Below are 24,009 nucleotides of genomic sequence, written 5' to 3' on the forward strand. Positions count from 1 at the left end.
GCTACAATAGTGGACCATGTCATCAACCATGGGATGACCCTGAGGGAAGCTGGCCAACGGGTTCAGCCTAAACTGAGCCACTACACTGTGGCAAGCATCATTAGGACATTTCGAAATGAGAATCGGTAAGTACTTTGTAGCACTGCCATACTCTAATGAGAAACACAACAGTACCATACATGCAAGAATACTGAAATTGTTACTTTACAGAATTGCTAGACGTCCAGATGTTGGGGGCAGAGGCAGAATGTTCAATTGACATCTGTACACAGAGAAAGCAAAAGCCAGATGTGTTTTGTATTCATACCATCAGTGTGCAGTTGGCGCATTGTGTGCTTAGTAGATGATGGCTTGTGTGTACTGTTTGATACGAAAACACCATTTTTACGAAGGTGTGAAGAGTTAATCTAGCTGTGTTCGCTTTTGCAAGAGAACTACAATGTTTTCATAATTGGGTGACAGGTTTTCTTATTTGTGTGTAGAGTTTTGCAAAAATAGCCAATAGTTACAAAAAATGTGCTTAAGCAATCAGAAAAAACTGTAAAAGACCCAAAGCAGCTGCCCATTAATGAGGGCACATTAACGACATTGCTTTTGGCAGTTTTCACCAATGTCTTGTTCTGCTGTCTGAGGCCACCTACAACACACCAGGGCCAGTGCTGCTGGCCAAGGCTAACTACACCACACCAGGCCCTGTGCTGGTTCCTGAGGCCATCTTCAAAAATCCAGGGCCTGTGCTGCTGGATAAATGCTAAACTGAGTCTTTGGGTTAGGGTATTAGGCAAGCATGCACGTAGGGTTATAGGATTGTGTTCGTAACTTCAGGTACTGGCCACCTCATCACTTGATTCCATAAATTGACACATTGTGCTGTGGCCAGCAGCTTACGGCCATACCACCCTGAGCACGCCTGACCTCGTCTGATCTCGGAAGCTAAGCAGGGCTGGGCTTGGTTAGTACTTGGATGGGAGACTTCCTGGGAATACCTGGTGCTGTAAGCCTTTCATTTTCATGTCATTGAACTGCTTTTGATCCAGAGAAGGGGTGTATTAAAAGACCCAAAGCAGCTGCCCATTAATGAGGGCACATTAACGACATTGCTTTTGGCTGTTTTCACCAATGTCTTGTTCTGCTGGCTGAGGCCACCTACAACACACCAGGGCCAGTGCTGCTGGCCGAGGCTAACTACACCACACAAGGCCCTGTGCTGGTTCCTGAGGCCATCTTCAAAAATCCAGGGTCTGTGCTACTGGATAAATGCTAAACTGAAGCTGTGTCCCATTTCAGGGTCTGCATGCTTGAAGTACGCGCACTACGCGTACTACGTACGGTGCGTACTATAAGTACGAGAAGTGCGGAAGTGAGAGGCTTGTGAAATGGGACGGTCTAGCCCTTCCTTGCGCTGTTCAGGTTGCCTAGCAACCATGATACTAACAGCGAGAAACGTTACATACAGCTTTGTTTGACAGAAATGAAGGGGAAAAATGTTTTGTCATGACATCACTTTGATTAGTTGAGTATCTGGGGCTGAAACCACAGGACTGTAAAACATGATTGTTGGGCTTCATTTCTGTACTGAACAGTCATTTAAGATTAGTTAGTAAATAACAATTAGCTCTTGTTGTTCATGAGACTAAAGTCATCTCACTGTGGTAATGTAAATATATTATTGCCAATATTATATTATTGTCAGATTATTATGATATATATATATATATATATATATATATATATATATATATATATTATATATATATATATATATATATATGCTTTAAAACCAAGTTAACGCTGTAAGTACAAACATCACTAATGTCACACAACTTTGCCGACATGTGGCCAATAGTAATGTTTTAATGTTCTTCGTTATTAAACATTCGCACATAATTAAGTGACGTAATGTTCAGTACTTACTTTTGACTGTTCACTCTTCGGCCGCTCCCTTCTGCCGTATTTTGCGGCAAAATTATCCACACCCACCGTCGCGCTATGAATTGTGGGATATATGGGACCACGAAGCGTGCACCGGACCACGCTTGATATTTGGGGAAATTGACGGCGCATTTGGAGTATGCATTTGAAGTACACTTCGAATTGGGACAGCCGTCGTCGCGTGGCGGTGACGTAACCACACTTAAAATGCGTACTTCAAGCGTGCATACCCTGAAATGGGACACAGCATGAGTCTTTGGGTTATGGTATTAGGCAAGCATGCAGGTAGGGTTATAGGATTGTGTTCGTAACTTCAGGTACTGGCCACCTCATCGCTTGATTCCATAAATTGACACATTGTGCTGTGGACAGCAGCTTACGGCCATACCACCCTGAGCACGCCTGTCCTCATCTGATCTCGGAAGCTAAGCAGGGCTGGGCTTGCTTAGTACTTGGATGGGAGACTGCCTGGGAATACCTGGTGCTGTAAGCCTTTCATTTTCATGTCATTGAACTGCTTTTGATCCAGAGAAGGGCTGTATTAATAGACCCAAAGCAGCTGCCCATTAATGAGGGCACATTAACGACATTGCTTTTGCCTGTTTTCACCAATGTCTAGTTCTGCTGGCTGAGGCCACCTACAACACACCAGGGCCAGTGCTGCTGGCCGAGGCTAACTACACCACACCAGGCCCTGTGCTGGTTCCTCAGGCCATCTTCAAAAATCCAGGGCCTGTGCTGCTGGATAAATGCTAAACTGAGTCTTTGGGTTAGTGTATTAGGCAAGCATGCAGGTAGGGTTATAGGATTGTGTTCGTAACTTCAGGTACTGGCCACCTCCTCACTTGATTCCATTAATTGACACATTGTGCTGAGGGCAGCAGCTTACGGCCATACCACCCTGAGCACGCCTGACCTCGTCTGATCTCGGAAGCTAAGCAGGGCTGGGCTTGGTTAGTACTTGGATGGGAGACTGCCTGGGAATACCTGGTGCTGTAAGCCTTTCATTTTCATGTCATTGAACTGCTTTTGATCCAGAGAAGGGGTGTATTAAAAGACCCAAAGCAGCTGCCCATTAATGAGGGCACATTAACGACATTGCTTTTGGCTGTTTTCACCAATGTCTTGTTCTGCTGGCTGAGGCCACCCACAACACACCAGGGCCAGTACTGCTGGCCGAGGCTAACTAAACCACATCAGGCCCTGTGCTGGTTCCTGAGGCCATCTTCAAAAATCCAGGGCCTGTGCTGCTGGATAAATGCTAAACTGAGTGTTTGGGTTAGGGTATTAGGCAAGCATGCAGGTAGGGTTATAGGATTGTGTTCATAACTTCAGGTACTGGCCACCTCATCACTTGATTCCATAAATTGACACATTCTCCTATGCGTAGCAGCTTACGGCCATACCACCCTGAGCACGCCTGACCTCGTCTGATCTCGGAAGCTAAGCAGGGCTGGGCTTGGTCAGTACTTGGATGGGAGACTGCCTGGGAATACCTGGTGCTGTAAGCCTTTTATTTTCATGTCATTGAACTGCTTTTGATCCAGAGAAGGGGTGAATTAAAAGACCCAAAGCAGCTGCCCATTAATGAGGGCACATTAACGACATTGCTTTTGGCTGTTTTCACCAATGTCTTGTTCTGCTGGCTGAGGCCACCTACAACACACCAGGGCCAGTGCTGCTGGCCGAGGATAACTACACCAGACCAGGCCCTGTGCTGGTTCCTGAGGCCATCTTTAAAAATCCAGGGCCCGTGCTGCTGGATAAAGGCTAAACTGAGTCTTTGGGTTAGGGTATTAGGCAAGCATGCAGGTAGGGTTATAGGATTGTGTTTGTAACTTCAGGTACTTTCCACCTCATCACTTGATTCCATAAATTGACACATTGTGCTGAGGGCAGCAGCTTACGGCCATACCACCCTGAGCACGCCTGACCTCGTCTGATCTCGGAAGCTAAGCAGGGCTGGGCTTGGTTAGTACTTGGATGGGAGACTGCCTGGGAATACCTGGTGCTGTAAGCCTTTCATTTTCATGTCATTGAACTGCTTTTGATCCAGAGAAGGGGTGTATTAAAAGACCCAAAGCAGCTGCCCATTAATGAGGGCACATTAACGACATTGCTTTTGGCTGTTTTCACCAATGTCTTGTTCTGCTGGCTGAGGCCACCCACAACACACCAGGGCCAGTGCTGCTGGCCGAGGCTAACTAAACCACATCAGGCCCTGTGCTGGTTCCTGAGGCCATCTTCAAAAATCCAGGGCCTGTGCTGCTGGATAAATGCTAAACTGAGTCTTTGGTTTAGGGTATTAGGCAAGCATGCAGGTAGGGTTATAGGATTGTGTTCGTAACTTCAGGTACTAGCCACCTCATCGCTTGATTCCATAAATTGACACATTGTGCTGTGGGCAGCAGCTTACGGCCATACCACCCTGAGCACGCCTGTCCTCGTCTGATCTCGGAAGCTAAGCAGGACTGGGCTTGGTTAGTACTTGGATGGGAGACAGCCTGGGAATACCTGGTGCTGTAAGCCTTTCATTTTCATGTCATTGAACTGCTTTTGATCCAGAGAAGGGGTGTATTAAAAGACCCAAAGCAGCTGCCCATTAATGAGGGCACATTAACGACATTGCTTTTGGCTGTTTTCACCAATGTCTTGTTCTGCTGGCTGAGGCCACCTACAACACACCAGCGCCAGTGCTGCTGGCCGAGGCTAACTACACCACACCAGGCCCTGTGCTGGTTCCTGAGGCCATCTTCAAAAATCCAGGGCCTGTGCTGCTGGATAAATGCTAAACTGAGTCTTTGGGTTAGGGTATTAGGCAAGCATGCAGGTAGGGTTATAGGATTGTGTTCGTAACTTCAGGTACTGGCCACCTCATCACTTGATTCCATAAATTGACACATTGTGCTGTGGGCAGCAGCTTACGGCCATACCACCCTGAGCACGCCTGACCTCGTCTGATCTTGGAAGTTAAGCAGGGCTGGGCTTGGTTAGTACTTGGATGGGAGACTGCCTGGGAATACCTGGTGCTGTAAGCTTTTAATTTTCATGTCATTGAACTGCTTTTGATCCAGAGAAGGGGTGTATTAAAAGACCCAAAGCAGCTGCCCATTAATGAGGGCACATTAACGACATTGCTTTTGGCTGTTTTCACCAATGTCTTATTCTGCTGGCTGAGGCCACCTACAACACACCAGGGCCAGTGCTGCTGGCCGAGGCTAACTACACCACACCAGGCCCTGTGCTGGTTCCTGAGGCCATCTTCAAAAATCCAGGGCCTGTGCTGCTGGATAAATGCTAAACTGAGTCTTTGGGTTAGGGTATTAGGCAAGCATGCAGGTAGGGTTATAGGATTGTGTTCGTAACTTCAGGTACTGGCCACCTCATCACTTGATTCCATAAATTGGCACATTGTGCTGTGGGCAGCAGCTTACGGCCATACCACCCTGAGCACGCCTGACCTCGTCTGACCTCGGAAGCTAAGCAGGGCTGGGCTTGGTTAGTACTTGGATGGGAGACTGCCTGGGAATACCTGGTGCTGTAAGCCTTTAATTTTCATGTCATTGAACTGCTTTTGATCCAGAGAAGGGGTGTATTAAAAGACCTAAAGCAGCTGCCCATTAATGAGGGCACATTAACGACATTGCTTTTGGCTGTTTTCACCAATGTCTTGTTCTGCTGGCTGAGGCCAACTACAACACACCAGGGCCAGTGCTGCTGGCCGAGGCTAACTACACAGCACCAGGCCCTGTGCTGGTTCCTGAGGCCATCTTCAAAAATCCAGGGCCTGTGCTGCTGGATAAATGCTAAACTGAGTCTTTGGGTTAGGGTATTAGGCAAGCATGCAGGTAGGGTTATAGGATTGTGTTCGTAACTTCAGGTACTGGCCACCTCATCGCTTGATTCCATAAATTGACACATTGTGCTGTGGGCAGCAGCTTACGGCCATACCACCCTGAGCACGCCTGACCTCGTCTGATCTCGGAAGCTAAGCAGGGCTGGGCTTGGTTAGTACTTGGATGGGAGACTGCCTGGGACTACCTGGTGCGGTAAGCCTTTAATTTTCATGTCATTGAACTGCTTTTGATCCAGAGAAGGGGTGTATTAAAAGACCCAAAGCAGCTGCCCATTAATGAGGGCACATTAACGACATTGCTTTTGGCTGTTTTCACCAATGTCTTGTTCTGCTGGCTGAGGCCACCTACAACACACCAGGGCCAGTGCTGCTTGCCGAGGCTAACTACACCACACCAGGCCCTGTGCTGGTTCCTGAGGCCATCTTCAAACATCCAGGGCCTGTGCTGCTGGATAAATGCTAAACTGAGTCTTTGGGTTAGGGTATTAGGCAAGCATGCAGGTAGGGTTATAGGATTGTGTTCGTAACTTCAGGTACTGGCCACCTAATCACTTGATTCCATAAATTGACACGTTGTTCTGTGGGCAGCAGCTTACGGCCATACCACCCTGAGCACGCCTGACCTCGTCTGATCTCGGAAGCTAAGCAGGGCTGGGCTTTGTTAGTACTTGGATGGGAGACTGCCTGGGAATACCTGATGCTGTAAGCCTTCCATTTTCATGTCATTGAACTGCTTTTGATCCAGAGAAGGGCTGTATTAAAAGACCCAAAGCAGCTGCCCATTAATGAGGGCACATTAACGACATTGCTTTTGGCTGTTTTCACCAATGTCTTGTTCTGCTGGCTGAGGCCACCTACAACACACAGGGCCAGTGCTGCTGGCCGAGGCTAACTACACCACACCAGGCCCTGTGCTGGTTCCTGAGGCCATCTTCAAAAATCCAGGGCCTGTGCTGCTGGATAAATGCTAAACTGAGTCTTTGGGTTAGGGTATTAGGCAAGCATGCAGGTAGGGTTATAGGATTGTGTTCGTAACTTCAGGTACTGGCCACCTCATCACTTGATTCCATAAATTGGCACATTGTGCTGTGGGCAGCAGCTTACGGCCATACCACCCTGAGCACGCCTGACCTCGTCTGATCTCGGAAGCTAAGCAGGGCTGGGCTTGGTTAGTACTTGGATGGGAGACTGCCTGGGAATACCTGGTGCTGTAAGCCTTTAATTTTCATGTCATTGAACTGCTTTTGATCCAGAGAAGGGGTTTATTAAAAGACCCAAAGCAGCTGCCCATTAATGAGGGCACATTAACGACATTGCTTTTGGCTGTTTTCACCAATGTCTTGTTCTGCTGGCTGAGGCCACCTACAACACACCAGGGCCAGTGCTGCTGGCTGAGGCTAACTACACCACACCAGGCCCTGTGCTGGTTCCTGAGGCCATCTTCAAAAATCCAGGGCCTGTGCTGCTGGATAAATGCTAAACTGAGTCTTTGGGTTAGGGTATTAGGAAAGCATGCAGGTAGGGTTATAGGATTGTGTTCGTAACTTCAGGTACTGGCCACCTCATCACTTGATTCCATAAATTGGCACATTGTGCTGTGGGCAGAAGCTTACGGCCATACCACCCTGAGCACGCCTGACCTCGTCTGATCTCGGAAGCTAAGCAGGGTTGGGCTTGGTTAGTACTTGGATGAAGACTGCCTGGGAATACTTGGTGCTGTAAGCCTTTCCTTTTCATGTCATTGAACTGCTTTTGATCCAGAGAAGGGGTGTATTAAAAGACCCAAAGCAGCTGCCCATTAATGAGGGCACATTAACGACATTGCTTTTGGCTGTTTTCACCAATGTCTTGTTCTGCTGGCTGAGGCCACCTACAACACACCAGGGCCAGTGCTGCTGGCCGAGGCTAACTACACCACACCAGGCCCTGTGCTGGTTCCTGAGGCCATCTTCAAAAATCCAGGGCCTGTGCTGCTGGATAAATGCTAAACTGAGTCTTTGGGTTCGGGTATTAGGCAAACATGCAGGTAGGGTTATAGGATTGTGTTCGTAACTTCAGGTACTGGCCACCTTATAACTTGATTCCATAAATTGACACATTGTGCTGTGGGCAGTAGCTTACGGCCATACCACCCTGAGCACGCCTGACCTCGTCTGATCTCGGAAGCTTAGCAGGGCTGGGCTTGGTTAGTACTTGCATGGGAGACTGCCTGGCAGTACCTGGTGCTGTAAGCCTTTTATTTTCATGTCATTGAACTGCTTTTGATCCAGAGAAGGGGTGTATTAAAAGACCCAAAGCAGCTGCCCATTAATTAGGGCACATTAACGAAATTGCTTTTGGCTATTTTCACCAATGTCTTGTTCTGCTGGCTGAGGCCACCTACAACACACAAGGCCAGTGCTGCTGGCCGAGGCTAACTACACCACACCAGGCCCTGTGCTGGTTCCTGAGGCCATCTTCAAAAATCCAGGGCCTGTGCTGCTGGATAAATGCTAAACTGAGTCTTTGGGTTAGGGTATTAGGCAAGCATGCAGGTAGGGTTATAGGATTGTGTTCGTAACTTCAGGTACTGGCCACCTCATCACTTGATTCCATAAATTGACACATTGTGCTGAGGGCAGCACCTTACGGCCGTACCACCCTGAGCACGCCTGACCTCGTCTGATCTCGGAAGCTAAGCAGGGCTGGGCTTGGTTAGTACTTGGATGGGAGACTACCTGGTGCTGTAAGCCTTTCTTTTTCATGTCATTGAACTGCTTTTGATCCAGAAAAGGGGTGTATTAAAAGACCCAAAGCAGCTGCCCATTAATGAGGGCACATTAACGACATTGCTTTTGGCTGTTTTCACCAATGTCTTGTTCTGCTGGCTGAGGCCACCTACAACACACCAGGGCCAGTGCTGCTTGCCGAGGCTAACTACACCACACCAGGCCCTGTGCTGGTTCCTGAGGCCATCTTCAAACATCCAGGGCCTGTGCTGCTGGATAAATGCTAAACTGAGTCTTTGGGTTAGGGTATTAGGCAAGCATGCAGGTAGGGTTATAGGATTGTGTTCGTAACTTCAGGTACTGGCCACCTCATCACTTGATTCCATAAATTGACACATTGTGCTGTGGGCAGCAGCTTACGGCCATACCGCCCTGATCTCGGAAGCTAAGCAGGGCTGGGCTTTGTTAGTACTTGGATGGGAGACTGCCTGGGAATACCTGGTGCTGTAAGCCTTCCATTTTCATGTCATTGAACTGCTTTTGATCCAGAGAAGGGCTGTATTAAAAGACCCAAAGCAGCTGCCCATTAATGAGGGCACATTAACGACATTGTTTCTGCCTGTTTTCACCAATGTCTTGTTCTGCTGGCTGAGGCCACCTACAACACACCAGGGCCAGTGCTGCTGGCCGAGGCTAACTACACCACACCAGGCCCTGTGCTGGTTCCTGAGGCCATCTTCAAAAATCCAGGGCCTGTGCTGCTGGATAAATGCTAAACTGAGTCTTTGGGTTAGGGTATTAGGCAAGCATGCAGGTAGGGTTATAGGATTGTGTTCGTAACTTCAGGTACTGGCCACCTCATCACTTGATTCCATAAATTGACACATTGTGCTGTGGGCAGCAGCTTACGGCCATACCGCCCTGATCTCGGAAGCTAAGCAGGGCTGGGCTTTGTTAGTACTTGGATGGGAGACTGCCTGGGAATACCTGGTGCTGTAAGCCTTCCATTTTCATGTCATTGAACTGCTTTTGATCCAGAGAAGGGGTGTATTAAAAGACCCAAAGCAGCTGCCCATTAATGAGGGCACATTAACGACATTGTTTCTGCCTGTTTTCACCAATGTCTTGTTCTGCTGGCTGAGGCCACCTACAACACACCAGGGCCAGTGCTGCTGGCCGAGGCTAACTACACCACACCAGGCCCTGTGCTGGTTCCTGAGGCCATCTTCAAAAATCCAGGGCCTGTGCTGCTGGATAAATGGGTTAGGGTCTGTGTTCGTAACTTCAGGTACTTCAAAAGCAGTTCAATGACATGAAAAGGAAAGGCTTACAGCACCAGGTATTCCCAGGCAGTCTCACATCCAAGTACTAACCAAGCCCAGCCCTGCTTAACTTCCGAGATCAGACGAGGTCAGGCGTGCTCAGGGTGGTATGGCCGTAAGCTGCTATCCACAGCACAATGTGTCAATTTATGGAATCAAGTGATGAGGTGGCCAGTACCTGAAGTTACGAACACAATCCTATAACCCTACCTGCATGCTTGCCTAATACCCTAACCCAAAGACTCAGTTTAGCATTTATCCAGCAGCACAGGCGCTGGATTTTTGAAGATAGCCTCAGGAACCAGCACAGGGCCTGGTGTGGTGTAGTTAGCCTCGGCCAGCAGCACTGGCCCTGTGTGTTGTAGGTGGCCTCAGCCAGCAGAACAAGACATTGGTGAAAACAGCCAAAAGCAATGTCGTTAATGTGCCCTCATTAATGGGCAGCTGCTTTGGGTCTTTTACAGTTTTTTCTGAATGCTTAAACCCTAACTGTGATTCTTATAGCACAATTTCTAAAACTATTAATACTTATAGCAAAACCACTCACTGAGTTTGCAAAACTAAAAGCACAAACACTGCTTTGCACTCAGTTTGCCATTTTGTAACACACACTTTGAAAACCTGTAGCTACAATCCACTGCACAGCACTCCTTTTGCAGAACTGTAAACACAACTCACTGCTTTACACTCAATTTCCAAATGATCAACACACTCCTAGCAAAACTATACACATTTATGGCTATTATTTACACTATTTTGCCAACTGTCTGGCACACTGTCACATGTAAAAACCTTTTTAGATAATTACTTCACTTTGCAATCAGCCCAAGCACTATAATACAGGTAAGCTCTGTGTGTGGAGTACAATGGAGGGAGCAGGAAGAGTGAGAAGTAGAGGAGGCCGAGGAAGAGGACGTGGAGGTGAAGAAGTAGGATGAAGAGGACGACAAGGACAAGGAGGAACAAGAGGAGGAAGAGGAGGGGGGAGAGGAGGACGAGGAGGGGGGAAGAGGACGAGGAGGGGGCAGAGGAAGGGTAAGAAGAGTAAGAAATAGAATTGCTGATGACATCAGAGCTACAATAGTGGACCATGTAATCAACCGTGGAATGACCCTGAGGGAAGCTGGTCGACGGGTTCAGCCTAACTCGAGCCGCTACACTGTAGCAAGCATCATAAGGACATTTTGAAATGAGAATCGGTTAGTACAGTCACTTTGCACTAAGATTTGTAGCACTGCCATATGCTAATGAGAAACACAACAATACCATAGATGTAAAAATACTGAAATTGTTACTTTACAGAATTGCTAGATGACCAGATGCTGGGGGCAGAGGAAGCCTGTTCACTGCAGACCAAGAAACCCATATAGTCAATATGGCGATTGCAAATAATCCTATACTTGGAAATAAACACTTGTGTTTGTTTTGATGTGTGTAAATAAACACCAGTACTTGAAGTTTGGATCCCTCCATGTTTACAGACCTATGACAAAAGTATGAGCTCAAACTGACATGGCCTAGCTTGTGCACAGAGAAAGCAAAAGCCAGATGTGTTTTGTATTCATACCATCAGTGTGCAGTTGGCGCATTGTGTGCTTAGTAGATGATGGCTTGTGTGTACTGTTTGATACGAAAACACCATTTTTACAAAGGTGTGAAGAGTTAATCTAGCTGTGTTCGCTTTTGCAAGAGAACTACAATGTTTTGATAATTGGGTGACAGGTTTTCTTATTTGTGTGTAGAGTTTTGCAAAAATAGCCAATAGTTACAAAAAATGTGCTTACAGTTTTTTCTGATTGCTTAAGCACATTTTTTGTAACTATTGGCTATTTTTGTGTTGATCAGTTGGAAATTGAGTGTAAAGCAGTGAGTTGTGTTTACAGTTCTGCAAAAAGAGTGCTGTGCAGTGGATTGTAGCTACAGGTTTTCAAAGTGTGTGTTACAAAATGGCAAACTGAGTGCAAAGCAGTGTTTGTGCTTTTAGTTTTGCAAACTCAGTGAGTGGTTTTGCTATAAGTATTAATAGTTTTAGAAAATGTGCTATAAGAATCACAGTTAGGGTTTAAGCATTCAGAAAAAACTGTAAGCAATCAGAAAAAACTGTAATAAGATGAAGTGAAGTGTTGTTATGTTTTTTGTATTGTTTGGTCTTGTTCACTCTTTGGGGAATTATTGATTCTTATGTTACGTTTTCAGAGCCCTGATCCAAGTTGTTATTTCACAGAGTTTTGTCACCTCTGTGTGTCCTCACCAGCACCCCTATATGTAGTTAGTCATGTCTGGTTATGGATGTCAAGTCTCTGTCTTGTCTCCATGTCGCTCTTGTTCTCCCACTGTCCCACACTCTCTGTGTTTAGTTCATCTGAGTCTCACTAAGTGATTCTCTCTTTCCTCTTTTTATGTCCTCCTGTCTTGTCGGTGGCGCTGTCACTTGGTGTTCGCTCGCTCTGTGGTATAGTATCGCTTCCTGTTCCTGCTCAAACACAGTGGTGTTTCTGAGTAGCTTATTTGCTTAGCAGTTTAATTAACAACTTTTAAATACATTCTCTTTTTTTCACAGTATAATCTTCACGTGCTTCATCCGAAGCACACTTTCTGTGTACTCACTACCTAATTTATAGCCAAAGTATTCACTCACTGTCTCTGTACTGTTTCGCTAGCTTAGCTCGTAGCCGACCCGTTAGCACCATGGCTACTTCACCTGTCCCTCCTGCACTTTCTTGCTCATTGTGTCAGATGTTTAGTTACTCCTCGGCCTCCTTTAGCAGTAATGATATCTGTAACAAATGTAGCATATTTGCAGCTCTGGAGGCCAGGATTACTGATCTGGAGACTCGGCTTTGCACCCTTCTCTCACCCTTAGCTAGCCAGGCCCCTGTAGCTGGTGCAGCCGAAGATAGCGTAGGCCCCGCTAGCTGTTCCCCGGCAAATCCCAAGCAGCTGCGGAAAGAAGGCGGCTGGGTAACGGTGAGGAGGAAGCATAGTCCTAAACAGAAGCCCCAGGTATACCACCAACCCGTTCATGTGTCTAACCGTTTTTCCCCACTCAGTGACACACCCGCTGGGGGTCAAACTCTGGTAATTGGTGATTCTGTTCTCAGACATGTGAAGCTAGAGACACCGGCAACCATAGTCAATTGTCTTCCAGGGGCCAGAGCAGGCGACATTGAAGGAAATTTAAAACTGCTGGCTAAGGGTAAACGTAAATTCAGTAAAATCATAATTCACGTCGGCAGTAATGACACCCGGTTACGCCAATCGGAGGTCACTAAAATCAATATTGAATCGGTGTGTAACTTTGCCAAAACAATGTCGGACTCTGTAGTTTTCTCGGGTCCCCTCCCCAATCAGACCAGGAGTGACATGTTTAGCCGCTTGTTCTCCTTAAATTGCTGGCTGTCTGAGTGGTGTCCCAGAAACGATGTGGGCTTCATAGATAATTGGCAAACCTTCTGGAGGAAACCTGGTCTTGTTAGGAGAGATGGCATCCATCCCACTTTGGATGGAGCAGCTCTCATTTCTAGAAATATCGACAAATTTATTAAACCCCTCAAAACATGACTATCCAGAGTTGGGACCAGGAAGCAGAGTTGCAGTCTTACACGCCTCTCTGCAGCTTCTCTCCTCCTGCTACCCCGCCAAAAACCCATCTCCATAGAGACTGTGTCTGCTTCCAAAAAGACAAAAAACAAACTAAAAACCAGCAACAAACAACTTAAACATTTACAAAGAAAGAACAATACAGTATCCACATCTGAACCAAAGAGTAAAACAGTGAAATGTGGATTATTAAATATTAGGTCTCTCTCCTCCAAGTCTCTGTTAGTACATGACTTAATAATTGATCAACAAATTGATTTACTCTGCCTTACAGAAACCTGGTTGCAGCAGGATGATTATGTTAGTTTAAATGAATCAACACCCCCGAGTCATTCTAACTACCAGAAATCTCGAAGCACAGGTCGAGGGGGCGGTTTGGCATCAATTTTTCACACCAGTCTATTAATTAATGAAAGACCAAGACAGACTTTTAATTCATTTGAAAGCCTGATGCTTAACATTGTCCACCCCAGCTGTGAAACTCAGAAACCAGTCTTACTTGTTATCATCTATCGTCCACCTGGGCCTTACACAGAGTTTCTGTCTGATTTCTCAGACTTTATATCTAATTTAATTCTGAGCTCAGATAAAATAATTATTGTGGGTGATTTTAACATCCATGTTGATGCTAAAAATGACAGCCTAAACATGGCATTTAATCTGTTGTTAGACTCAATTGGTTTCTCTCAAAATGTAAAAGAACCCACCCACCACTTTAATCACACTCTAGATCTTGTTTTAACATATGGCATAGAAACTGAACATTTAACAGTGTTTCCTGAAAACCCTCTCCTGTCTGATCATTTCTTGATAACATTTACATTTACAATAATTGATTACGCAGCAGTGGAGAGTGGACTTTATCAAAGTAGATGTCTTTCTGAAAGCGCTGTAACTAAGTTTAAGAATATAATCCAGCCACTGTTATCATCGTCAATGCCCTGTACCAACACAGAGCAGAGCAGCTATCTGAACGCTACCCCAACAGAGGTCGATTATCTTGTTAATAATTTCACCTCCTCACTACGTACGACTCTGGATACTGTAGCTCCGGTGAAAACTAAGGCCTCTAATCAGAAGTACCTGACCCCGTGGTATAATTCTCAAACACGTACCCTAAAGCAGATGACTCGTAATCTGGAGAGGAAATGGCGTGTCACAAATTTAGAGGATCATCATTTAGCCTGGAGAAATAGTTTGTTGCTTTATAAGAAAGCCCTCCGCAAAGCCAGAACAGCTTACTACTCATCACTGATTGAAGAAAATAAGAACAACCCCAGGTTTCTCTTCAGCACTGTAGCCAGGCTGACAAAAAGTCAGAGCTCTTTTGAGCCAACCATCCCTTTAACGTTAACTAGTGATGACTTCATGAACTTCTTCACAAATAAAATTTTTATCATTAGAGAAAAAATTACCAATAATCATCCCACAGATGTAATATTATCTACAGCTACTCTTAGTTCCATTGATGTTAAGTTAGACTCTTTTTCTCCAATCGATCTTTCTGAGTTAACTTCAATAATTACTTCCTCCAAACCATCAACGTGTCTTTTAGACCCCATTCCTACAAAACTGCTCAAAGAAGTCCTGCCATTGATTAATTCTTCGATCTTATATATGATCAACCTATCTCTAATAATCGGCTATGTACCACAGGCCTTCAAGGTGGCTGCAGTTAAACCTTTACTCAAAAAGCCATCTCTAGACCCAGCAGTCTTAGCTAATTATAGGCCAATCTCCAACCTTCCTTTCATATCAAAAATCCTTGAAAGAGTAGTTGTCAAACAGCTAACAGATCATCTGCAGAGGAATGGTTTATTTGAAGAGTTTCAGTCAGGTTTCAGAGTTCATCACAGCACAGAAACAGCTTTAGTGAAGGTTACAAATGATCTTCTTATGGCCTCTGACAGTGGACTCATCTCTGTGCTTGTCCTTCTTGACCTTAGTGCAGCATTCGATACTGTTGACCATAATATCCTGTTAGAGCGATTAGAACATGCTGTAGGTATTACAGGTATTGCACTGCAGTGGTTTGTATCATATCTATCTAATAGACTCCAATTTGTGCATGTAAATGGAGAGTCCTCTTCACACACTGAGGTTAATTATGGAGTTCCACAGGGTTCAGTGCTAGGACCAATTCTGTTTACATTATACATGCTTCCCCTAGGCAGCATCATTAGAAGACATAGCATACATTTTCACTGCTATGCAGATGACACCCAGCTCTATCTGTCCATAAAGCCAGATAACACACACCAATTAGTTAAACTGCAGGAATGTCTTAAAGACATAAAGACTTGGATGGCCACTAACTTTCTGCTTCTTAACTCAGATAAAACTGAGGTCATTGTACTCGGCGCTGAAAAGCTTAGAAATATGGTATCTAACCAGATTCTTACTCTGGATGGCATTACCTTGGCCTCCAGTAACACTGTGAGGAACCTTGGAGTCATTTTTGACCAGGATATGTCCTTCAACGCACATATTAAACAAATATGTAAGACTGCGTTCTTCCATTTGCGCAACATCTCTAAAATTAGAAATATCCTGTCTCAGAGTGATGCTGAAAAACTAGTTCATGCATTTATTACTTCCAGGCTGGACTACTGCAATTCATTATTATCAGGATGTCCAAAAAACTCACTGAAAAGCCTTCAGTTAATCCAAAATGCTGCAGCAAGAGTACTGACAGGGACTAGAAAGAGAGAGCATATTTCTCCTGTTTTGGCTTCCCTTCATTGGCTTCCTGTTAAATCCAGAATTGAATTCAAAATCCTGCTCCTCACATACAAGGTCTTAAATAATCAGGCCCCATCTTATCTTAATGACCTTGTAGTACCATATCACCCTATTAGAGCACTTCGCTCCCACTCTGCAGGCCTACTTGTTGTTCCTAGAGTATTTAAAAGTAGAATGGGAGGGAGAGCCTTCAGTTTTCAGGCCCCTCTTCTGTGGAACCAGCTTCCAGTTTGGATTCGGGAGACAGACACTATCTCTACTTTTAAGATTAGGCTTAAAACTTTCCTTTTTGCTAAAGCATATAGTTAGGGCTGGACCAGGTGACCCTGAATCCTCCCTTAGTTATGCTGCAATAGATGTAGGCTGCTGGGTGATTCCCATGATGCATTGAGTTTTTCCTTTCCAGTCACCTTTCTCACTCACTATGTGTTAATAGACCTCTCTGTATTGAATCATATCTGTTATTAATCTCTGTCTCTCTTCCACAGCATGTCTTTTATCCTGTCTTCCTTCTCTCACCCCAACCGGTCGCAGCAGATGGCCGCCCCTCCCTGAGCCTGGTTCTGCCGGAGGTTTCTTCCTGTTAAAAGGGAGTTTTTCCTTCCCACTGTCGCCAAAGTGCTTGCTCATAGGGGGTCATATGATTGTTGGGCTTTTCTCTGTATCTATGAAGCGCCTTGAGGCGACATTTGTTGTGATTTGGCGCTATATAAATAAAATTGAATTGAATTGAATTGAATGTGATATCCTCTTGTCCTGTGTGCATTATGTTCAGTTCTGCTTCCCCTGTCTCGTCAGTCAGACTTCAGCCGTGTTCCCCTCCTCTCTGCCCCGATTTCCCTTTTGTGTAAACATTGTCTCTGTCGTCTCCTGTCTGCTGTCGATCTCCATCATCCTTCCAGCTGTGTGTTCTGTCAGTTTAGTGTTTCCCAGTTTAATTTCCAAGTGCCTTCATGGTTTTGTTATGTCAATCTGTGACTCCTGCAATAAAGCTGCCTTTGAGTCCTGCCTTTTTTGGACCTATCCTGCCTCACCTCACACAGCTTTCATGACAGTTTCCTGTGTGTGAACCTTCATGAAAAGCTTAGAGAAACCAAATATATGAACTATAAACATCTTTTCTTGCTTGAAGATCATACACTCTAATATATATATTACATGAAAATATCATGAATTGTATTTACGTTATCAAAGGGAACATAAAGTTTAATATAATTCAGTCTGAATGTGTTTTGTCCTAAATTTAAGCGATGCTGTAACATCAGCCAATCATTACTCAAGTCACAGAAAGTTTTAGTAAAGGTCCAGTGGAAAAGCAAAAATCTCAACCTCACAACAATGTTGACCTCAATAAAACACATTTATAGTGATGCTAACAGAAACTCGATTTCCCTTTGCTTTTAGCACAACTACCATATTAATCTGATTAAAGGCTATTATTAGAGTTTCTTTTGCTGAAGCAAGCGATTAGGAATTGCAATTATAGCACTGCAGGGAAGAATATTTCAGAAATTAAGGAAATCAAAAAATGATGACTTGAGCTCAATGGTGGGCTGAGAACACAAGTCCATAAGTTCTCTATGAGCCTATCAATCTATCATCTTGATGCATTTTCAATCATCTAGGAAAATAAATCTCCAAAAGTTGATTCTGTTCATCTGGACATAGCGTATGAAGAAGTCACTTGGATGAGTGATGAAACGTTTCTCCCAGAATACGCTACATCCAGATGAACAGAATCAACTTTTGGAGAGGTATCAATCTATCAGTTAATTAAGATACAAACCAGGCTAAGCCTCTGTGTGGAGGACTAACTTATTATTTTAAAAAAACCAAACATTTAAATTGTTGGTTTTTTTTTAAATTCTAAAGTGCACTTTGGCTGTTGCTAGCAACAAGTGATGTCTCACATGTAAAAACTGAAAAAGAAGAAAGAGAACACCATCACAAATTCAAAAGCCTTCTCTCTTTAAACCTGTCAGCCTATTGTGGATCATTAAAACAATGGATGCTTGTGTACCAACCATAACTTATTTCATTGTGTCAGTTACTACAGTTACTACAGCTGTGTACACAGTGTGAAATAGTTAGATGCTATTAGTTTTATTTATTAGATTTATTTACACTTTAAAAATTCTAACAGGATATGTTCTTAAAGCGTAAGAGAAGTTTGGAATCTCTAAAACTGTGAAATTTTCCAAGGACTTAGAGAGGTTTTTCTCAGAAGAGGTTACAATTATTTGAAGAATTATACAGATACATGAACTTCATTTAGAAATCTCACTGGCAGTATATTCAGCGCACATGAAAAGGGCTTCATTTTATTTCATTTTATCTCCACTGTAAGATTCCCCAAAGACACAGTATGAGGGTCTATGAGCTGGAACACATTCATAATGTGAAAATACATTTTGCATGGCTTTAATATTATTTAACTTTTTATGTTTTATGTAGTTTAATGTAAAGGTTACTGTACAAAAAACAGTTGAGATGCGCAGATTTTTCACTAAAAACTTATGAAAATTAATTATAGCCCCTAATTTTCTTCTGTAATGTTTTTACCTGTTGCTGAAAGTGACCAGTAACTTTATAACAATAACTTCTCAACAACTATAACTCACTATAACTATAACTTAATGAGTAACCAATAACTTGTTCTAGCATAAATGCTATGGTGACTTCCAAACTTCAAAGTCCTTATTTCATCAACAACATAACATTTATTGAATTTGGTTTTATTCTGAATATTTGGAAACATCCAATTTGAATTCTTCTTATTATAGCATACAGTATAGTAGAATGGATTATGAGAAACATTGACAATTACAGGCAAAGCAATATCTATGAAAACATTGCTCTGAGTAAAATAAAGTGCAGTATATAACTACAACCAGTTCACTGATGTTCTCTTAAGGTCTTCTATCCATATTTGATGCACTTAAGGTGGTTTTTGAAGAAATGAAGCTGCAATTTGAATTCTGAGTCATTCTTTCTAGGATTTCTGAACTTGCGATAACGAGCACTTCTGGCTACATGTTGATGGTCAATGGATACATCACCACAAGTGGCAACAAGTAAATAGCCCAGGCCATCCATAAAGAACTCTAGATTAAAAAAAAAACAAGTATTTTAAAATAAAACATTTTGTTATCATAGCTAAGCAAAACTGGAAGCCCCCCCCCCCCCCTTCTTGTCGCTTTTAAACCAAACTGAGATCTGGACCTACCTGAATGTGCTATCCGCTGTAGCTTAGGGTCAAAACCCACCCTCTGTACAGCATCTGTACGGGCCAGGAAGAAGTTGACCACTCCACTGGCCAAAAAGCATTGTGGGTAACCAGGAATTGAATGTAATTTCTTATTAGACTTCCTGTATAAGCAGCCACCTTCAGTTTCTTCTCCTTCTTCATCGATAAGAGAGAAATAAAACTGATTCTCTTTTACTGACCCACCAACCTAAAAAGAAGAGAAACCGAAAAGCGAGCTATAAATATTGTCATGAACAGAGATGGGCAGTAACATGTTTACTTTTTTTCAAGTAATGAGTAAAGTAAGGGATTACTATTGCAAAAAAAGTAATTAACACGTTATTGCGTTACTAAACTTTGATTTTGTTTGTGAGAGTGTCTCATGACAATGACGTAAGAGCGTGCATGTCCGTGGAAGCAACAGACGTGTGCAGATTAACAATGAACAATATGGAGTGCGGGAGAGAGTACGACGATGCAGCGTTTAAAGTGTGGAAGTACTGACATTACTTTGAGTTTGATTCTGTAAAAAGTGACAAAACCATTAGCGTCCGCTGTTACTCTGCGTGGGAAGAAAAGTTCTTTCTACAGAGAAAAATGTAACTTCAAATCTGAGCAAACACTGAGCACGCTGCCACAGGAATGTGACATTCACAGAGAAATCCCCGGACCACCCCACTGACATGACTGCTGTGACAACGGGCAAACCCTCAAACTCCTGCTAAACAGGTTAAAATAGATTTAAGAGCGACAGGACTCAGTGCTGCTGAGTCTTTGATTTTATTTATTTTCTGCTGTGTTTTACTTGTAATATTAAAGAGATTAGAGATGAAAAGATTAAAATATGATGGATTGTGCAGAAAAAAGAGAATTGGGCTGAAAGGTCTATTGCTTTATATTCAGGTTGTGTATCACGCTTTTAAAAACTAACTAAGTAACTAATTACTTTTGAAAATAGTAATCAGTAAAGTAATGGGATTACTTTCTTGGAGTAGTAATTAGGAGTAACTAATTACTATTTTCAAGTAACTTGGCCAACACTGGCCATGAACGCCGAACAGATAATTGTGACTTCTTTTTCTTTTTTTCTTTTTTTAAATCAAAACCAAGTCTTTATCGCAAACTAGTTTATGAGGTGGCTAACCTTTTGTACTGTAGTTGACTTAATAAAATGGTCTTCAGCTAAGCTTGGTCCTAACTGTGTCTAACTTTTGCTTGTTATTGGTTGTAACTCTGAATAACAAGAAAAAAAAATCTGATTGGCCACTTTATTGGCTTGCTAAATTGCACTTTGATGCAGCTTAAAAAACAGTCCTTTATTCTAACTTGTTTTTCTTTTTGGAATAGTCAAATAATGCTGATCAGTTGGGTTGTAGTCCAACACAAACTCCAAGTTTAATGACAGCTTCAGTTTACAACTGATATTTGAAACACAACCTAAACCTCTCAACCACTTCCTCCTGCTCACTGTTTACAATATAATACATGTGACTGTGGCTTTTATGCTACATGCTGTACAAAAGGTTATTCCTGTTACCGTAAAAGTGCAAGGTTTATGATCAGTCTTATCAAAAGGGAATGAGCCTTGGTGGTGATGGTGGAATGGGCATATTAGGTCACACTTAGAATGCAAACATCTGATTTAGCTAAAGAAGAAAAAAAATCAGACAAAAACACAGAATTCTGCAGTTAATTTAGTGTAGCAGGAATCTAGATCACATTAGTGATGAAAATGATCAACAAATTGGGGGGGTGCTTACAACTGTTAACAGAAATGTATATATATATATATATATATATATATATATATATATATATATATATATATATATATATATATATATATATATATTATGTACATAGATCAGTTAGTGTTCTATTTAAAGAAGAAAACATAATCAGATAACATGAGCTATTTCATTCTCACCACATCCAGTTCAGGATGTGGTGAGAATCACCACATCATCTCCACAAGCTTCTCTATCTTTGTCTTCTCTGTAAACAAAAAGTCATCATCCACCCACAGGAAGTACTTGGTGGTTACCTGGGAAACAGCCAGATTTCTGCCTGCAAACCAGCCCTGAGGATGAAAACATATTTTACAGTCTGTTTTAATGGTCCTTTACCCTCTGAGGTGTAAGTAGTCACTTGTGACATTCATTACTTCTAGACTGGACTATTGTAATTCAGTATTATCAGATTGTTCTGAAAGTTCCTAAAATCACTAATCCAAAACACTGGAGTCTAATCTTAAAAGCTGCAAACTTTTTCTTCTAAAAGCTTACACGTAGGGCTGGATGAAGGCACACTTGACTACCCTCAGACTACTGGATGATTTCATGCGATGCACTGAGCACTGAGCATTTCCTCTCCACTCTTCTTATATTTAGGGGATGAGTGATTTAAAGTCTAATTCTAGAAAAGAAAAAAGCATAAAATCCTATATTTTACTATTTTAATAAATCCTTCAATAATTATACTGCTCTGTCCAAGATGTCTGATAAAACTCAGTATGAATAAAAAAACCCACAAAAAACACAATCTTACATTCTAAATGTCTATGCATACCTGTGCTGGAGGCATGATGTAATGTTGGATGTTTTCTCCGGTAATGTGCTCTGGTTCAAAGTTGTCATCTGCAACAATAACTTTTATGGTGCTATAGAATTTTCGGATACTGTCCAACAAGACCTTCAGCTGTTCGTACCACAGGAAGGTCTTTGTGGCGATGGTAACTTGAGAGCTGATATCTGACAGACAGAAGCAAAGAAATGTTTCAAGAAAATAAGACAGATCATCTGCTACAGAGTAGAATGAGTTTTGTGCAAACTGTGCAAATTGAACAGCAAACTTTTCATTGCTGAAGCCGCTACACTGAAGTGCTGCAGCAAGGTCGTTGTTGCCTGTTGTTGTTGTAACCCCCGAACCAAATGGTGGACACCAGAGGTGAAGGGAGCCACCAGGCTGAAGTTGTGTCGGGCTTGGTTAGCCTGTGGGACTCCAGAGGCACCTGAAAGGCCAAGCGGAACGCAGCTTGAGCAGTGGGTGAAGCAAAAAACTTGAGTGTGAGAGCAGTTCAGAGCAGCCATGGAAAAAGACTTTCGGACTACCTTGAAGAGATTCTGGCAAACCTACTCAGGAGGGGAAGGCAGTGCTCTACCTGCACTGTGTATAGTGCGGATGGAGCGCTGCTGACTTCGTTTGAGAACATTGTCGGGCAGTGGAAAGAATACTTCGGAAGGAATACTTCGAGGACCAGCTTAATCTCACTGGCACCGTGAAGGAAGCAGAGTCTAGGGATGAGGGAGAGGACTCACCTATTTCAGGGGGCGCGTTCACTAAGGCAGTTAAACAGGTCCTTGGTGGCAGGGTCACTGGGGTGGATGAGGTTCGTCCTGAGTTGCTGAAAGCTCAGAATGTTGTAGGGCTGTCTTGGCAATGGTGCGTGGAGTTCAGGGGCAGTACCTCTGGATTGGCAGACTGGGGTGGTGGTTCCCATCTTTAAGTAGGGTGTTTTTCAAATATAAGGGGATCACCCTCTTCAGCCTTCCTGGGAAAGTCTGTGCCAGGGTGCTGGAAAAGAGAGTCTGTCTGTTAGTCGAACCTCAGATACAGGAGTAACAATGGGGTTCTCGTCCTAGTTGTGGGACACTGGACAAGCTCTTTACCCTCTCAAGGAGACTTGAGGATGCATGGGAGTTTGCGGACCTGGAGAAAGTATTCAACCGTGTCCCTCGGTGTGGCCTGTGGAAAGTGTTTCAGGAGTATGGGTTGCCGTGCCCATTGCTACAGGGCCATTCAATTTCTATAGAGCCATTTCAAGAACCTGGTCCACATAGTCGGACTCGTTCCTGGTGGATGATGGGCTCCGCCAGGGCTGCACCCTTTATTCCGTTCATAATTTTTATGGACAGAATTTCTAGGCGTAGCTAAGAGTTGGAGGGCTTTTGCTCTGCTTTCATCTCTGCTTTTCGCAGATGATGTGGTTCTGTTGGCTTCATTGGTTGATGGTCTCCAGCTCGCGTTGGAGTGGTTTGTGGTCGAGTTTGAAGCAGTGGAAATGGGAATCAGCACCTCCAAATCTTGAGGCCATGATCCTCAGCCGGAACAGAGTGGAGTGCCCACCCCGGGTCAGGGACAAGTTCCTGCCCCAAGTAGAGGACTTTAAGTGTCTCGGATCTTCGACAGACGGATTGGTGCTGTGGCTGCAGTGAGGCAGACACTGTAGCAGTCCGTTGTGGTGAAGAGAGAGCTGAGTGTAAAAGTGAAGCTTTCAATTTAGGGTCGATCTTCATCCCTAACCTCACCTATGATCGCAAGCTATGTGTAGCAACTGAAAGAACGAGATAGCAGATCCAAGCGACAGAAATGAGCTTACTAAGGGTGGCTAGCCGCTCCCTTAGCAAGCTAGAGGATGTGACCAGGGAGAGGGAGGTCTGGGGTTCACTGCTTAGGCTGCTGCCCCCATGACCCGGCGCTGCTTTGGGATGGGAAGGATGGATGGAGACTGAGAGCAGACCCCAGGTTAGACCTGGTGAGATTGTACAACACATTATTTTTCGCATCTGGTTTCTAAGCACTCAGCCAAAGGAGTTATAGATT

The 24,009-nt window shown here is 43.7% G+C and overlaps 1 long non-coding RNA gene, 4 other non-coding genes and 10 pseudogenes across 5 annotated transcripts; 13 read left to right on the forward strand and 2 right to left on the reverse strand.

Annotated features, from left to right (window-relative positions):
• The first annotated feature begins 882 nt into the window (after positions 1–882).
• LOC146523519 (5S ribosomal RNA) lies at positions 883–1,001 on the forward strand. Its single transcript, XR_014873498.1, has one exon. It is a non-coding gene; the product is annotated as a 5S ribosomal RNA (ribosomal RNA).
• A 1,305-nt stretch (positions 1,002–2,306) lies between these two features.
• Positions 2,307–2,425, forward strand: LOC146523520 (5S ribosomal RNA; annotated as a pseudogene).
• A 390-nt stretch (positions 2,426–2,815) lies between these two features.
• LOC146523521 (5S ribosomal RNA) lies at positions 2,816–2,934 on the forward strand. Its single transcript, XR_014873473.1, has one exon. It is a non-coding gene; the product is annotated as a 5S ribosomal RNA (ribosomal RNA).
• Positions 2,935–3,324: 390 nt separating this feature from the next.
• On the forward strand, positions 3,325–3,443 carry LOC146523522 (5S ribosomal RNA; annotated as a pseudogene).
• A 390-nt stretch (positions 3,444–3,833) lies between these two features.
• LOC146523523 (5S ribosomal RNA) lies at positions 3,834–3,952 on the forward strand. The gene has a single exon (XR_014873474.1). It is a non-coding gene; the product is annotated as a 5S ribosomal RNA (ribosomal RNA).
• Positions 3,953–4,342: 390 nt separating this feature from the next.
• LOC146523524 (5S ribosomal RNA) lies at positions 4,343–4,461 on the forward strand (annotated as a pseudogene).
• Positions 4,462–4,851: 390 nt separating this feature from the next.
• On the forward strand, positions 4,852–4,970 carry LOC146523525 (5S ribosomal RNA; annotated as a pseudogene).
• Positions 4,971–5,360: 390 nt separating this feature from the next.
• Positions 5,361–5,479, forward strand: LOC146523526 (5S ribosomal RNA; annotated as a pseudogene).
• A 390-nt stretch (positions 5,480–5,869) lies between these two features.
• LOC146523527 (5S ribosomal RNA) lies at positions 5,870–5,988 on the forward strand (annotated as a pseudogene).
• Positions 5,989–6,378: 390 nt separating this feature from the next.
• Positions 6,379–6,497, forward strand: LOC146523528 (5S ribosomal RNA; annotated as a pseudogene).
• A 389-nt stretch (positions 6,498–6,886) lies between these two features.
• On the forward strand, positions 6,887–7,005 carry LOC146523529 (5S ribosomal RNA). The gene has a single exon (XR_014873475.1). It is a non-coding gene; the product is annotated as a 5S ribosomal RNA (ribosomal RNA).
• Positions 7,006–7,395: 390 nt separating this feature from the next.
• LOC146523530 (5S ribosomal RNA) lies at positions 7,396–7,513 on the forward strand (annotated as a pseudogene).
• Positions 7,514–7,903: 390 nt separating this feature from the next.
• Positions 7,904–8,022, forward strand: LOC146523531 (5S ribosomal RNA; annotated as a pseudogene).
• A 1,798-nt stretch (positions 8,023–9,820) lies between these two features.
• Positions 9,821–9,939, reverse strand: LOC146523532 (5S ribosomal RNA; annotated as a pseudogene).
• A 2,383-nt stretch (positions 9,940–12,322) lies between these two features.
• On the reverse strand, positions 12,323–21,181 carry LOC146523533 (uncharacterized). Its single transcript, XR_014872452.1, has 2 exons — positions 19,387–21,181; positions 12,323–19,264 (listed from the first exon to the last, which is right to left on the reverse strand). It is a non-coding gene; the product is annotated as an uncharacterized LOC146523533 (long non-coding RNA).
• Between the last annotated feature and the right edge of the window lie 2,828 nt (positions 21,182–24,009).

Source organism: Neolamprologus multifasciatus, chromosome 3, assembly GCF_963576455.1.
Source record: "Neolamprologus multifasciatus chromosome 3, fNeoMul1.2, whole genome shotgun sequence".
In the NCBI taxonomy this organism is placed as follows: Eukaryota; Metazoa; Chordata; class Actinopteri; order Cichliformes; family Cichlidae; genus Neolamprologus; species Neolamprologus multifasciatus.